The following is a 16995-nucleotide window of genomic DNA, read 5'->3' as shown; positions in this document are numbered from 1 at the left end:
GGTGTTTGCTAATGAATGGATCTCGTCAACTTTATAAGAACGTCAACATGTCGATGAAGAGTTCAAATCCTTCTTTCCATCTGCCGAAAAAAGCGACATGACATAGCGGAGAAGAAATTAATTCTTGGAAATTTGGCCAGCCATGTTTTCTTTCAGAGTCTGAAATAACTGTGCTTCATGTTTCTAGCCTCAGAATACATGTCAGCCTGTATGACTGACTCCCCTTGGGGCTCTCTCGGCTGTGACACTGGCGTGGTGTCTCAGAAGAACTGTCAACACATCAGGCTCAAGTCTGCGTCTGTCTGCCACACTGCGACCGGCAGCCACCAGACCAGAGGTCCACTGCAGCAGGAACACCAGTAAGCTTTGGGCCCTCACATTGCACTCCAAAGCCCTTCAGCAACACTGTTATTGACAGACCGATTACAAATGTCAAACTGATCTGTACAGCACATGCATACCACATGTGAAGTACCATTTCCGTGGCTTGTCATTTGAGGGGTAAGCATTGAGCGAATACACTTTGCATTTTTTGGCTTAATATCCAAAGGTCCAGTCAAATTCATAGTCAGAAAGTGTTTATGAGCTTTAAAAGATGATGCTGTAGTAACAATGCTCTACAAATGTCATATTATGTATTTAGTATTTATGCATTTTGTAAACGTCAATGTTGGTCTCAATAGCAGTTATTGGCATCTGCTAATGAAAAATAAACACCGCAAGACAACCCGAAAGAGATGAAATGACTCATACACAGAATACTCAGCTAGTTCTCTATGGTTTCAAACCAACACTGAATATATCTGTAAACTGGCCTTGGACTACAAGAATTCTCGTTATACTCAGTATGTGTCTTGATGTCAACATTGGGAGATACAATGGACTGTGTAAAAGCAATATAAGAAAATAATTCACCTTTTATCATTAGGTTCCACATGCTAACATGCTTCATTTGTATCTGCAGTGTCAGGAGTGGAAAGCATGCACTGGGGTGTTGAGACTGGGTTAGTGCCCAAATAGAGCATGGCAGGTTGATGTATGGTGTTTCTTCTCACCTTTGCTCTGCGAGATTAGATAAAACATGAGCTGGGATCTGTCATTTGAACATTAGGGCCCGCGGCTCCAGAGCGACGTAAAGCAGCCAAAGACATTTTTTGGTGCAATGCAGCAATGAAGTGAAATAGGAAATGTGTTCTAGCTAACTACTGTATGTGCTCGGCGGACAGATGATGGGACACTAACTCCCTCTGGCCGTCGATCCGTCAAAGCGGTAGGATGACCATCGAAAACTCACCGTCCCGTGGCTTTAGAATAAGTCACCTTTCTGAAGCTGGTTTTACAATAAAACTTTGGCAGGTGCAACTTGAAAGAAAAAGAGCAGTTTAAAAATGTTCAAAGGTGAGTATCTTGAGTTAAATTGTGCGGTTTTGGAGTTTCGATGTGTTAAAATTAATTGCACTTACATCACCCATTGGCTGTTCTAAAAATTCCAACAATTCTACTGAAACTGCATGCAGTGCTTGATATATGAGCATGTATGCAACACAGAGAGAATATCATTTGTCAAAATGACTTTGTGGGAATATGCTTTTTCTTTCTTGCCAAGAGTGAAATGAGAAGATCGATACCATTCTCATGCCTGCGCATTATGTATAGAGTCAGAGCTGGAACAAAATTTACTTAGCTTCACATATGAAGAGGGGTTAAAAGTAGTTAAAAAAAATGGACTAACTCCCAACAGATCTACAGAGTTTTGTAATTTGTGTGAAACAAGATCACTTTGGAATGAGCCTGGCTCGTTGTTTCCCTTTGTTACTAATCTTTCTGCTAAGCTATGCTAATTTATTAAATATATCAACGCTTAGATTTTAACAATACTTTTGTTATTTAGGTAGACTTTGTTTTTAAAAGGATTGTTTAAGATGTGGCATCCAATACAAAGTGACACCATCCTATTTCCAAAGCTTAAGCTAATGTATTTAAAGACAGGGTTGGTCACTTGTTTCTGAAAGACTTTTTTATATATATTACTCTTCAAGTCCCCATAGCCATAAAAAAATAGCATTGTCTAACAAAGAAAAAAAGACAGTGTCTCTATCCCTCACAGGACTGTAATAAACACCACAAATCCTTTCCATCATGTATCGGTTGCATTTTTCAAAGTGACGCCTCCTCTTGCTAACTTTTCCAGGATTTCCAACCTTAGCTTTAATAAATGGCTTAAACCAGACTGTTAAGACGTTTTTCTATCAGTGACTTCTACTTGTCTTTGCAAACTTCCCCAAACTCCTCCAGTTGAGTGCTTTATATCAGTGACTCAAGGACAAACTCTGTGATAGACCTCATGATATGCTCTGAGAGATTCCGCACTAAATGGCCACAAATAAAACAGACCAAGGAACTGACTGCTCTTCAACACTTTTGATGATGGGGGGGAAATGACTAACGGTGCAGAGCAGTCAGCCAGGTCTGTGCTTAATCCCTGGTCTCAATTTACCTTCTCCATACTGATCCGTAGTTTCCCTCTCTTCCTACGACTGTCAATCTCTCTTCACTTCTACCTTCTTTCTTTCTTCATGCACACTCTCTTTTCTCCATCCCCTCCTCTCACTCATCCGAGTGCCGCAAGATGGCAAAGCAGAACATGAAAGATATCCCTCTTCTGTTGACATTTCATTATTCATGATGGGATAACCGTTCTCCTCCTTATGCAAATGGTCATTAATACTGACATTTAGAAGTCTTTCGCTGCCGTTTGAGCTACAGAGATAATTCTTTGAAGTCCAGTCCAAATGTATGGTCCTTTTTTTAAGCTACCCATATGGAGTTTTCACACACCATATACTGCTGATGTAGGGAAACGCATATATACAAGAAGTCGCTACATTTCAACCGACAGCTTTGGCCTTTCCCCCGTACACAAGGAGGCTAATATCATTTATGGCCATTTTTATTTCCTTTTTGATGGCGACTCCTCTCGCCCTCTGCTGTGATGCTGTGATTGGGGTTATTATAACAGCACCCTTATGATGTGGTTTTAGCAATCAGCTAAATTCCTACGAGCTCTGAATCAGCAGTCCACGGAGAGGGAAGAAATGATTTCCTTGCAGTCGTGCTGTCATGGCTCGCTGACGCCATCCAGCTACGTCCATTAATCACTCACATATACGCACACACACAAACACACACACACACACATACAGTAGATGCAGGCACACACACACAGACACATGAATACACTCTGCAGGTGCATACTCATTGAATATAGTGTGCAGGGGGAAATAGAGGAAATGTCTGCAGGTCATTGTTCTCTCGCAAAACTTCATCAGAACAAAACTGAGACAAACTGTGCGTTTGAGGGAGGGAAAAGCGAAAGAACCAATGCGGAACATGCGAGTCAGACAAGATCCTCTATCTGCATGCGCCATACTGGTTGACAATATGTGAATGCAAGTGGTGTGTGCAGAGCCTACAGGCTTCCTGCGGTGGCCACAGATGGCTGCAGTGAGCATTTGTGAATGCACATTGTGTGAATAAAACTACATGCCAAGATCTGCTGAGAAGTGAGTTTAGGTCGTGACAGAAATAAAGCAATATTTCCCGTACAGTGGTGCAGCTAGTTATACAATTGTCTTTATTGAGGTTTAACTTCAATCATTAAAATGTGGCCACATAAAATATCAAGCATTGTCCATCAAATGATTTAACCCGGCCCAAGTTTTGTGAGACCGTGAGGCATCGTTAGTAACCCAAGCATTGTGTTCACTATTCTAATACTATGAAGCTCGCAGTTCTGGTAGTACTTTTATTTCTAATGCAAAAATCATGATTGTCGCAGTGAATGTTAAGATAATGACTCCTAGGTCTCTCACTCAAACTGGTCTTCCTGGATCGCATTTTATTTTCTCACTGGCACCTGACAGCCTAATTTTTACAAAAAAGATGCACCTGCAGAGAGCTGCTGCACTGGCTACCAGCCATGTAACTGCAGGGTTAAGTATTGGTTAAAATATTGCAAATTAGTAAATATATTTTTAAGTAAATACCATTTCACAACAATCTTGCCAATGTCATATACATCAGATACAGTAAAGAATAGCAAAGCTTAAACTTTTTTGCTCCATGAGTAAAATCACTGCAGGAAGATATACTTGAGGTGAAGTGTGAGAGTGCTAACCTTGTACCTCTGCCGTAGTGCTGGGTACTTATCTGGAACCGGATCCACAAATTTTCACCAAATGTTTTGGAGCAAATACCGAAAAGCTTGCTCTTAAAGCTGGAACGACGTTCATCAGTGTCTGTGGGAGGGGCTACAATTCTTCACCATTTTGAGCTAATTTCCAAATCGTTCAATGCAGCATGTAATTAATTTAATAGTAAATTTATGCAAAGGGAACCAAGCAGTCTATAAAGCCAGGATTTCTTACCAATGGAAATCTAACAACATCGTCTTCTGTCTTCTATTGTCAGTTAACAACATACTGGTTTTTCTCAAACCTGTAGAAATTATTCAGTGTTACCATAACCAACCCATTCTAAAATGGCTTGCAAGGTAGTGCAAGCATGTGCTCTGCTTTCCCAAAGGGAGAAACAGGCTGATGAACAAGGAGTTTGAACACGCAGCCTCAAAGGGATGTCGAAGTCGCATGAATGTTGCATGAATGGGAAGCAAACTCATAACTTAACACACACTTACACACAAACACATCCACACACTTACAGACAGCTGCTTGATTGCTTGTATATAATGATGGCTGTCAGGGTTTACTGACTGCTGGAGCTTAGCCAGCTCCTGTGGGGATCCCTCTGTGGAAGCCCAAATCGAGATTTGAAAGAACCTGTGTGTGCATCTGCATCTGTCTGTCTGTCTGCCTGTTCAGTGCAATGTTAAAGGGCCTTGTTCATAACTTTCTAGGAAGAAGTGTGATCATTTCATGGATAAAATAGGGCAAAGTTTGGGGAAAATGCACCTGATGCTATTCTTTTTTTAATGGAAACGTCTCTGTGAAGATCATGTCTGCAAATGGGACGCTGTGGAGCCACTGAGCTTAGCTTTGCATAAAGCCTGGAAAAAAGGGATAACAGCAGGCTTACACACTCTGCACCTCTAGAGGAAAGCTGCCCATTTGAACAATACTATTCTTTCCAGGCTATAGTGATTGGCTATCACTTTGCATCCTGACTTTCTGCCCTGACCCACGTCATGACGTGCGGACCCATTCAAGCCAAACCCTCCTTTGTGTTCCAATTAGTTTTCCATCAAATGGATGAAGCTGAGATAACACACAATATGGTAACCGCAGAGGTAAAGCAAACACTGATATACGTGTATAAGGCAAACATTAATCTACCCACTGTGTTTGACAAGTGTCTATTCAAACTGAACATTTATCCAGGCAGGGGACAGCCCTGGAGCAAACCACCTGCCTGCTCACGTTTCCTGCATGTTTGATCCAATCAAACTCCCCATTCAGCCTCCTGGGAAACCTCTATGCAAAACTCATCTGTCCCTTCCCTCCTCTTTTGTTCCACCTGCACCGTGCACCAGCGCAGCCTGCACAGAGGCTCCACAGGCTGCACGGGCACGGCCCACACACCACATACAGGAAGGAACATCAATCACCGCGCACCGTGTTGACGCAAGTCGCGTCCCATAATTAGATTTCGGGGCTGTCCCGCCCGGGAATCAATCCTGCGCCATGTGCAGTTAGACGACTGTCGGCGCACTGCATCGAGATACGGGGACTATACTGAGGAATGGATGGAGGTGCTCCCTCTCTGCGCAGCTCCACTGCAGACTCACTCTGGATGCATGTGCGCGGGAAAGCTCAGGGGTTGCCTCCGACGCCGTGCGTGCGTGCGCGTGTGTGTGTGTGCGTGTGTGTGATTGCACTAACTCATCTTTACACCCACCATTGATCACGACGGGATAGTTCAATATCCCCGCAGCCTCAGCACCACCACACACACACACACACACACACACACACACACACAAACACACACACACACACACACACACACACACACACACACACGATAGATGAAAAGTAGCAGCTTGACTGCAGAAATGTGCACACACTCCTTCAATCTCCTCTGAATTGTGGAAACTTCGTCAAATTAACAATTTGAACAGATGCATATTCTCTGATTAAACACACGCAGACACATTCTGATCCAATGGGGTGTGTGGTGGGATTTTGTCCTGACCACATCTATAAGCGATGCTGTACAACTTGTAAAGTTCACGAACTTTTCTGTCAATCATGCGCACACGAGGCATTATTCTGTATCGAAATGAGGTTTTTTTTGCTACTGGAATCTTCCCTTTTTCCCGTTCTGCATCCTGTCAATATATTACTATGATCCAAACAGGTGGAGAGTGATGCGATCCGAGTGCGGAGGAAGATGAAGTTACAGTTTGGCACATAAAGTGTTATACGAGGAGAGACAATAAAATACTCACAGTCTGTCAGAGAGGAGCAGATCCGTCATGCTGAGCTCGGTGAGTCTGAAGGCTCCTTCCCCGGGTTTCCTCCTCTACACAGCGGCAGAGGCAGCGGACATCGCGCCGAGGTTCCTTCTGGCTCCTTGTCTTCTTGCCGATGCAGCGGTTCTCTCCGTCTGCTGCAGTCCGGGGAAGACGAGGCGAGAGGCAGGGGAGGCTGAGGGGGGGAGGTGGGAAGCGTGAGTGTGTGCCGTGGGATGGAGAGGGGTGGGTGGGGGTGCGGAGGGGGGGAGCTGTAGTATCACAGGCAGACTGAAATCAGAGAGTACAGGCCTATGGATCCCGTGCGGAACAGGATGGTGAGTGTGCGCTCTGATGGTGCAACATGCATGTGGCGAAGGCTCAGTGATGCAGGAGGAGAACAAAGAGGGGCTGAGATGTGGCTCCTGCAGGGACCAAGTTTACTGAGGGATGACGGACTGATGCTGGAACTGCAACGTCAATGCAAAAACCTCTGGAGGATACACAGCCAAAACCCAGAGTTCAGTTTCCTCCAGGCTGGGGTTATATATATATATCATATATCATCTTAATGCATCCCCCAACTGGATGATGATCAAAATGTATGGTTAAAAATAACGAAATCTTACATTTACAACAGGAATATACTCTATCTATCTATCTTTCTATCTATCTATCTATCTATCTATCTATCTATCTATCTATCTATCTATCTATCTATCTATCTATCTATCTATCTATCTATCTATCTATCTATCTATCTATCTATCTATCTATCTATCTATCTATCTATCTATCTATCTATCTATCTATCTATCTATCTATCTATCTATCTATCTATCTATCTATCTATCTATCTATCTATCTATCTATCTATCTATCAGTCTGTCTGTCTGTCTATCTATCTATCTATCTATCTATCTATCTATCTATTCTATCTATCTATCTATCTATCTATCTATCTATCTATCTATCTATCTATCTATCTATCTATCTATCTATCTATCTATCTATCTATCTATCTATCTATCTATCTATCTATCTATCTATCTATCTATCTATCTATCTATCTATCTATCTATCTATCTATCTATCTATCTATCTATCTATCTATCTACCTATCTATCTATCTTTCTATCTATATTTCTATCTATCTATCTATCTATCTATCTATCTATCTATCTATCTATCTATCTATCTATCTATCTATCTATCTATCTATCTATCTATCTATCTATCTATCTATCTATCTATCTATCTATCTATCTATCTATCTATCTATCTATCTATCTATCTATCTATCTATCTATCTATCTATCTATCTATCTATCTATCTATCTATCTATCTACCTATCTATACATCTAGCTATCTATCTATACATCTATACATACATCTATCTTCTATAAATCTATCTATGGGCGCGGCTGTGGTTGAGGGGGTAGAGCGTTCGTCTTCCAAACAGAAGGTCTGCAGTTTGATCCCAGTCTTCTCAATATGCTTCGCTTGGGTCTCCTTGGGCAGGTGCTGAACCACGAATTGCAATAACTATCTATCTTGGTCTTTTTCATTCTGCAGGTATGTCTCGCTGCAGGATCCAGATCTGACACTATACTAAACAACAACTATTACTGTTATTGATGTTATCATTATTATTATTATGAACTGGTGCTACTATCATTAATAACACAATTTCATATTTAAATATTACTATTAGTATGTACACCATAACAACCAGTCTGACCTCTCTTTTCTCTGCTCATCCTAACTGGTCCAGGCAGATGGTCGCCCACAGTGAGTCTGGTTCTAGAAGTGTTAAAAAAAAATATCTACAGTCTTCAAAGTTTTTCTTCTTAACTGTTGGATTTCTCTATAAATGTTTTTGGTCTCGACCTTATTGTGTAAAGTGCCTTAAAATATGTATGTTGCAATTTGGTGCCATACAAAAAAATGGAATTGAATATTATTTGAATTAACATATTCACTATGAATTAATCAGGAAGTACCTTCTGTCTTTCCAGGGTTGTTGGCTATTTTATAAAGGGTGCCAGTCAAAAGTTAGAGGCTAAAAGAGTTCAGTGCGGACGTCTGGGCACAGAGAATATGAGCAGTCACCCAATAAGTCATCCTACTCTGCATGGCTACAAAAAGGGCCATGAACTCCCGTGAATGCACCCTCTTCTCCTCTGCTCTCAGAAATAACCATCCCAGGAGAAATCTCGAGGAGCGAGGAAGGAAGCCTGGAAGGATGTCCCTCTCACTCATTCACTATAAATGCAGCCACATTTGCATTTCCATCCAGCAGCTGTGGTTCATTGTAAGGGTTGAAATGAATAAAACCAAACACAAACACAAACACACACACACACACACACACACACACACACACACACACACACACACACACACACACACACACACACACGATGCACATCAGGACATTCCTGCACACAAATGCACAACTCAAAAGTACTCAACTGGCACTAAATTGTCCCTGCGCTGAAATAACAGGAGCTCTGTTCTCAATGTCAGAACTGTAACATAATTATGATTTCCCTTTGTCTGTTATCTTCTCTTTTTCGTCCTTTCCCCTCTCATGAAGCTTCACTCACAGACTTTGATCATGTGATCATGCACAGGATGCAAGTAGGTGGGTGGGTGAACACAGATAATATTACAGGAGAGACACAAAGGAAGGGGGGAGATAAGAAAATGTGTAAGTTCTGTGTACTCCAGTTAAACAAAGCTTTATTGGTAAGGATGGACATATGGGACATGACTATTTAGACAGAGTAGTGATAAATAGTGAATTATCTGTGACCCAAAGGTCTAGGTGGTCAGTATGAGTATCAGGGTTCGGCCTCCAACTAGTTAGCCCACCTATAAGGCCTGGATGTTTTATTTAAATTATTAAAGGGGAACACCAGAAATTGACAACATATACATTATCATATGCACTATGAGGAGAACCACATCAGGCTTAAGGAACAGTTTTATAGAAGTCTGTGACAAAATAACCCCACTCCTTACTTGATTTATAATGACAATAAATATTCTCCTGAGGATTTTATGGTGTCAAGTTTCCTTCCATGCAGCATGATGTTCATTTTATAAATTATTGGTCCATTTAGTTTAAAACAGGCGACACTGTGTGCATTGGGACATAAATGTGGTGTGATTGACAGCTAGCCAGGTTGTTTGTTTAGGTGGATGTGCAGTGTGCATAATCTCAGTCAGGCTCCACCCCCCACTCCAAATATGGCTACTTCTGGTTTAAAAAATCAAGAGGGCGCTGGCAGTTGACAAACCAGTGGATAAAGTCATGGTGGGTTGCCACCTTGGTCAGGGTTGAGACTTCAAGTTTTCTTTTAAACAGAAAGTTAAATGCCAAAGTGTTCCAAATGGTGGAGATTGGCATAGAAGTTAGTTTGGGTGAGAAAACTGCTGGTTTATTTTTTGGTAACAACATGGTTATAGTTCATAAAAAAGAAGTTTATTGCCAGTTGTGCCTGTGAGAAACTATCTTGCTCGCTATCCCCTAAAGTGTGCTACACAACTATCAGCCTTCAATATCTTCCATTTCTCTCTGCTTCAGTAGGGTCACATTACTTCCTGCATTTATACAGAAGATTGGTATTGGAAATGCAGTACACTGTGAGATATAGAGCCATATAGAGCCACATTTCAAATAACAATTTGAAATGTGGCTTACACATAATTTTAAATTTGCTCACTGGCATATTATTGCAGTTCTCTTACTGTGTCTGATCTTTGTCCCGATCCATGAATAGTTTCCTGGGAAATCAGTGAAAATGTCCACAAAAAAAAGAGCCCTATGTCCCAATGTTAGAGAAAGTGATAAAAAATACCTGGATCTGGCCTCGGATACGGATCAGCATCAAAATGAATGGGTACTTCTCTGACCCATACCTAATCCCTACACCAAATTACATCAGTCCAGTTGATTTTCTGTTTACAAACCAACAAACTAGGGAGAAAAGAGCCTCCTGGGTGAAGGTAATTATGTGTGCGTCTGTGTGGCAAAAGACTCACACAAGCAACCACACAAACACTTCCATTAAAAAAATTACAACAAACAAACTCAGTGCCACACTCAACACTCTCTATTCCTGCCTTTGGGCAGAGCACTTTGATACTATACTGCAAAATAGTTTTGAGCAATTTAGTTGGATGTGTGATATGGAGTTTAATTGATTTCTAATTATATGCCCTGGTGGGCCCATAATTTCATGCGTAAAAAACAAAGGGGGTTGTTAGCAAGGTCTGCTTTAGAATGCATCAGGATGCACCACTTTGTTTTCCCTGTAATTACACACTCCACTCATCTTCCTGCTCATACTTTCCATGCTAACACACACACACACACACACACACACACACACACACACACACACACACACACACACACACACACACACACACACACACACACACACACACACAAAAACATACACACACCTTTGAAAAAATGAAATTTGAGAGGTAGGTAATTACATCGTTTTACCATAACTTCCAAACCACTGAGTAAGTACTACAGAACATGAATGACTGATTCTTGTTAAGTAATGGGCAAACGCCAGGAATTCACATTACTAAACTTTAATAAAATCATTAGCTACATGGATGTTACTATGATTAGTGCAGTGCACGTCCTAAACCTGCCTGTTTACTTGTTCTGTGTTAATGCTCCAAGGATACTTCAGAATTATTTCTTTTCATTAGTGAGTCCTCCTCAAACAGTTCTACAATATGCTGTCACTTTTTGTTGTTTGTGTGCTGGACTTTGTGTGCAGAGCTTTTTTATAAACAGTCTATTGTGCAGAGTGATGTTAGAAAATGTTTTTTTTCATCCTACCTGGTTTATCTGCAATTAAGATTTTACAGTGAATGTTTTTCATACAATGAAATTAAATTTGATTTGTGGCTGTTCATGTGTGTGGTTTATATATACGTTTGAATGATTTACTTAACTGCTGTTATTCCTTCATACATTGCATGTCAACTATTTCAGAGGTCTGTTAAGTAATCAACACAATTCACAACCGTTCACAACTTTTCAAAATAAAAGCTATGTAATCTAGCATAATATGTTCAGTCCATCACTTTGCAGCAGCCTCTTCTTTTCACAGCTTCTGTTTCCGCCCTCTCATAAAGCTACATGGAGGAATTTTTTAGGGTGGAGATGCCATTGGGTGCTGTGTTAAGTAACAAGACAAATGGCCTCTGGAATAGACTGTCAGGTTAAAGCAAGGTTAATTACATTTCTTAACACACAGAGGTGAAAGGTTGCAGGGGAGGAGGAGGCTGCGGGAGCATGAGAGGAGGAGATTCAGTCTTGGGAGACCAGCAGCGTTAAAAGAGGACAGGAAGTCAGGATGCAAAATTATTAACATTTATAATTATACTATTCATGAAATGTGTGTGTCTTTGGTTTTCAGTCACATCACAGTGATCCTAAGCTCCATTGCCATTCCTGTTTATTACTCTATAATATGATAGGTACTGTTTATTTTGGTGTCTGCACTACCGTATTGAACGTCTTGGATCAGTGGTCACGCCCGGGTTGCGCCGACCCTAATGGAGGATAAACAAAATACGGTCAATAAGCCAGTGGAAATGATATCTTTATACCTGTTCCTTTTCTGTAACCTGAGAAGTTCCATGACAACCGGCGAATTTGCCTTTGCCCTGTGATCTTTAATGTCTCCAAACTCCACTGAGAGCAGATATGTTCATCTGCAAACCGTCTGCAAATGCCAAAGTGTCAAGTCCTTTTGCTCATAGAAAGAAGATGGAGCAAAAGCTGATTCAGAGGACTGAGATATGAAATTTAACATTTGGAACCAGCTAAAAGTCATTTTGCTCTTTGCTTGTGATGCTTCGGTGAAAAGCTTTTTAGCTATGTATCCCTGCATTATGACACATTGCTGTTTAAGTGACTTTGTATTGTGGTGTGATTGCAAAGAGGAACGGAAAATCTGCGATCCCCAAAAACAATAATAGAGACATCTAAGTATGAGGAATTTCTTTTATTGTGCTGCTCATCACCATCTTCCTTTACCATCATAATATTTCTCAGCAATGATCAAGTCATCTCTGTACAGGTACAAATAAAGTTTCCCCAGCAGTAGCCGATTTCTTTAGCATCAAAAGAACCAAACAACTCTCTATGATCTGACAATGCTGGAAAATGCTTCAGGGCTGGAACATTTCTCCTTCTGCTCCCATCACTTGAACAAATGGCAGCTCAGAGGAGAGAAAACCCTGCTATGTTTGGAGGCCGCTACCTTCTACAAACGGCTGATGTACTAATTACAATCACTGCAAATGACATCTGTGTGCATGTGGGAGTGTACATGCTGTCAAGTACATGCGTGAGTACGTGTCGTCTGACACTTGATGCAAGGAGGCACGTGTGGGCGGCAGTGTGGCCAGGGCACATCAGTCAACGCAACATGTAATCATGACCTATGGTCTATAGTGGGAGTTTTTGTGTGCGCAGACAAGAGCTGAATTGACATACAAATGGTAATTCATGAAACCTGGGGGAAAGGTTTGTGTGTACAACATCCTCTTGCTAAATGTGAAGTACAGGGGAAGAGATTGAGAGAATAGAGCAGTCTGGGGAGGAAAACGGGGAGGAAAGAGGGGGTGGAGGCCTGGAGGTAGATGGATCCTAAGATGAGAAACAACATTTGAGCTCCGCACCAAGAATCCCATTAGTGCCTCAGGTAAAGTACTGGTAGACGTCTTTCTTAAGATAGAAACGTACACTGTTCAGTTTATCCCTTAAGGTGCATCCAGTCGTACCAATCAGTGTGTGGAGATAAAGAACCTGGTGGTGGTGACCAGTGTAAGTGTGTATGAGCGTGTTTGTGCGGGGCTATAGCTACCTGAACAAATGTCTTTATAAACCTTTAAAGAAGGTTGATACGCTTATTTACCTTCTTGCCAAAATGTTATTTTACTTATGAAAGCATCAATACCATTCCTGCATAACAAAATAGTTTTGGACTAGATTTGCCCTACATACCACACAACCCACATCTGGCCCATAGAACACACGGCAATCGAGTGGTGCGCGCCTGTTTGCCAAATCAGGGCCACAAACACTGCATGTTAACCATAGGTGCCAAAGGTGGCCCTAATTTGTTTTTGTCCTATTTGGGCCATAATCACCATTCACCACACGGGCCACTTCAGGTTCACGTCCAGATTACACATTGCCTAGAGCACCGTGTGTTTGCTCACATGTGCTTTTGGACATTTGGGCCACATTTGGTATTTTACAAGCAGGCAACTTTAGACTCCTATCAATTTTGTGTGGGCCACAAGAAGGCTGTGCTGCATCAATTCCTGAATATGCCCACATCTATATGTTTTATGCTCTCATGTTTGTGCCTGGGCTATGGAGATAAAGCCAGGAGTTGATTAGCTCAGCTTAGCTTTGAAGGCTCTTACGTCAGGGACTGTAAATAAAGACATGGACAACACGTCTTCACTTCCTCCTGCTGGACAAAAATGAGGCCAAAATATCTGCCATACGGTCGCAGCCATCTTGTGTTGATGACATCATTTGGAGCCAGAGTTTGCGTAGTAGTGAGATGGGAGTGGAGCTGCGGTATCAGGGTCTCGCCAATACACTTGATTAGCTGCAGGTAACTTTTAGCTGTCACTCATGAAATTTCATAGCCTGGGTGCCAGACGAACTTAGCCCCGCCCACAACATTTTGGAGTCGCTCCATTGGGGAGAAATTATGCTCCGAACAGAAGCTGTCCGGACCAATCACATTGTCAGGGCGGGCTTTATACGATGATAGACAGATGATCAACCATAGATATGTGATCAGCAGTTACGTAATCAACTATGTCATCAAACAGCGCTTGGGTTGACTTTGTTTTCCATAAACATGCCTGCCGCTGGAGAGCTGAGATGTGTAGATGAGGCTGATCGTGTTGGTAAGTTCTCCGTGTATCCTTAAATTCTTTTTACAACACCGGCAAAAATCGTTCTTCATCTTCTTCTTCTACTTCTTCCAGTGTTCGTGCGGTTGAGTTCTGTTGACAACAACTATGCGTTGCTCAACATACGTCACATACTACGTTGCTCTGATATCCAATTGAGCGAAGAGGCATTTTTTTTCCTGGTTCGGTTGAAACACGCCCCATAATCACAGCCCAACGGAGCGGTCTCAGACACATATTCTGACTAGAATCATGAGTATGACAACATCAGGCTAGAAATTTCACCCCATTTTCAATAAAGGCAATCAAGATTGTGCAGGAAGTAAAACACACATCATCATGCCCCCAAAATATTAACCTGCAGGGCACATACACTAAACCAGACAACTTGTAAAATCAAGAGGGTTTTTTAACTTACTTACTCTAATATTTGTGCGGATGCTATGTGTGTACATTTAAAATAAATAAACATAACTCTACCAACTCATATATATGGTTGTATATTGATAGTAGCAGCAAAACTGTTAGACGCAGCAAGTCGGTACGAGAACTGGTATCAGCAGGAGCTGGGTCAAGTCGAGTATATTGGTTTGAATGAGTTTGTGGCATCAAATTGCCTCAGCAGGGAAAGCACACATCTACGGTAAGTCTTGAGGGGAAAACGTGATTCAGTTAGTTACCACATGCACTGCTTCAAGCTAAACATTGTTACACAGCACTCATATGAGTTTCCAACCCTATTTAAAGCTGTAATGCTTTCATTACTATCGCTGGCAGTTAGTGTAACCAAGTCAGCACAAGCTTTTTGTCAGTGTGGTACTTGAGAGTGTAATTTGCAGTAACCAGGGCTACTAAATAGTGGAGGAAGGGGGGAAAACCTGTGAGACCTTGGGCCAGGAGTACTTTCAGGTGGAGAAATGTGCATCTGGAAGGAAAAAGATGACTGTAATTGTCTGTAGACTTGGGGAGCTGTACATAAAATTCCCAACAACATACAGAACAGTCGAAGCTGCTTCTCTGAGGAGTCATCATTTTCACTCATTAAATGGCCAGTAGCCAACAGAGGAGGTGAAAAGGAATATTGTTAGTGGAGCATTTGAAAATCTATAATTTTCTACACTAGCCTCTCTCTGCAGACACAGAGCTGCAAGACAGTGCTTATGACTCAGATGGTTGTAAATGTAACAGCAGCAAAGTATGTGCAGTACCTCTCATGAAGACCTCATTGTAGCATCACTCCACCTGTCAGCCATGACATTAATTCCCTTTCAAGCCTGTTATACTGGGGATATTTTATGTCCAGTCGTTCTCTATCCCTGTGCTTCCCCTCGGATGCCTTAGACAGGCCTACTTTCATTTATAGAAAAGTTATAGAACTTTTCACCATCTCTCCTTCTCTGTCTTACCACCTGCTCAAACCAACACAATCACACACATACACAGACACACACACACTGGAGGGTTTGGGAGGTGGGCCATAGCATCCTATATCACACTTCACAATCAGTCATCTTCCATTAGGATAGAGGATAATAGATGAATAGTGACAGTGATGTTAATTGCTTTCCCCCTCCTTGTCAGCCAGAGGTTGGGTGAAGAGACGGACAGGCACCAAGAAAGAAAGAAAGAAAATGTGTTTTTGCTTTCCATTCATCCTGTTTCAACCTTCAACCGTTTCTGTTGTGCCTGACCAGCTGAATCCATCCTACACCAGAGTTTTTAATCTCATTGTCTCATTACTGATCCTGTACATTACTCCTCTGCATCTCTGGAGAACATATTGTTCCATTTCCAGACACAGCAGATTACACCCCCATACTAACTGAATCATTGAAGCCAATAAGGTACATGCCACTTAACGGTGAAAATATATTGTCTTTCAAATGAAGAATGAACTTTCAGACATGTTCTCAAGAAACAGCAGTTAAGTCCTAATGTCATAACCTGGCTATTCTCTGATCCACTAGCTTCTCTAATTCAACTACTTCTTATTTCTTTTATGAGTTTTTATCTAAAAAAAAAAAAAGGAAAAGAAAAGAATCTTGTTCCTGTGGGTTGATGTTCATATTTTAAGAGAAACTGAAATCCTGTATCTACAAATCCTAAAGAGCTGAAAAGGCTGCAGTGTGGTTATAGTATATTACAGCCAATACAAAACATGAAGTTTGCCTTTAGATATAGTTCACCTCAAATGTATTTCACCTTTATCTGTATTCGGATCTGTGCTCACTTCAAAAAGAGCTGCAGTTAATATGATTACTGAAACATAATTCAGGAAATCTTGGTCAAGAGGATGAAATATGAAATGTAAATTGACAGCAGCACTATGAAGTATTGACCCCTACTGACAGGGATTCACATTTGATTTATTGTCCAAGGGACACGAGGAATGATACAAGAGAACCTGAGGTGAGGTTAAAGAAGAGACGACGAATATTGATTGATAGAATGATAAATGTATATAAATATATAAATAAAATGAGGGGTGGAATCCACTCGGGAGGAGAGGCACTTCCTGTCAGTCACTAACTTTTAAAGAGGT

Source organism: Limanda limanda, chromosome 1 (assembly GCF_963576545.1).
Source record: "Limanda limanda chromosome 1, fLimLim1.1, whole genome shotgun sequence".
Taxonomy (NCBI): domain Eukaryota; kingdom Metazoa; phylum Chordata; class Actinopteri; order Pleuronectiformes; family Pleuronectidae; genus Limanda; species Limanda limanda.
Note: the sequence above shows the minus strand (reverse complement) of the source record.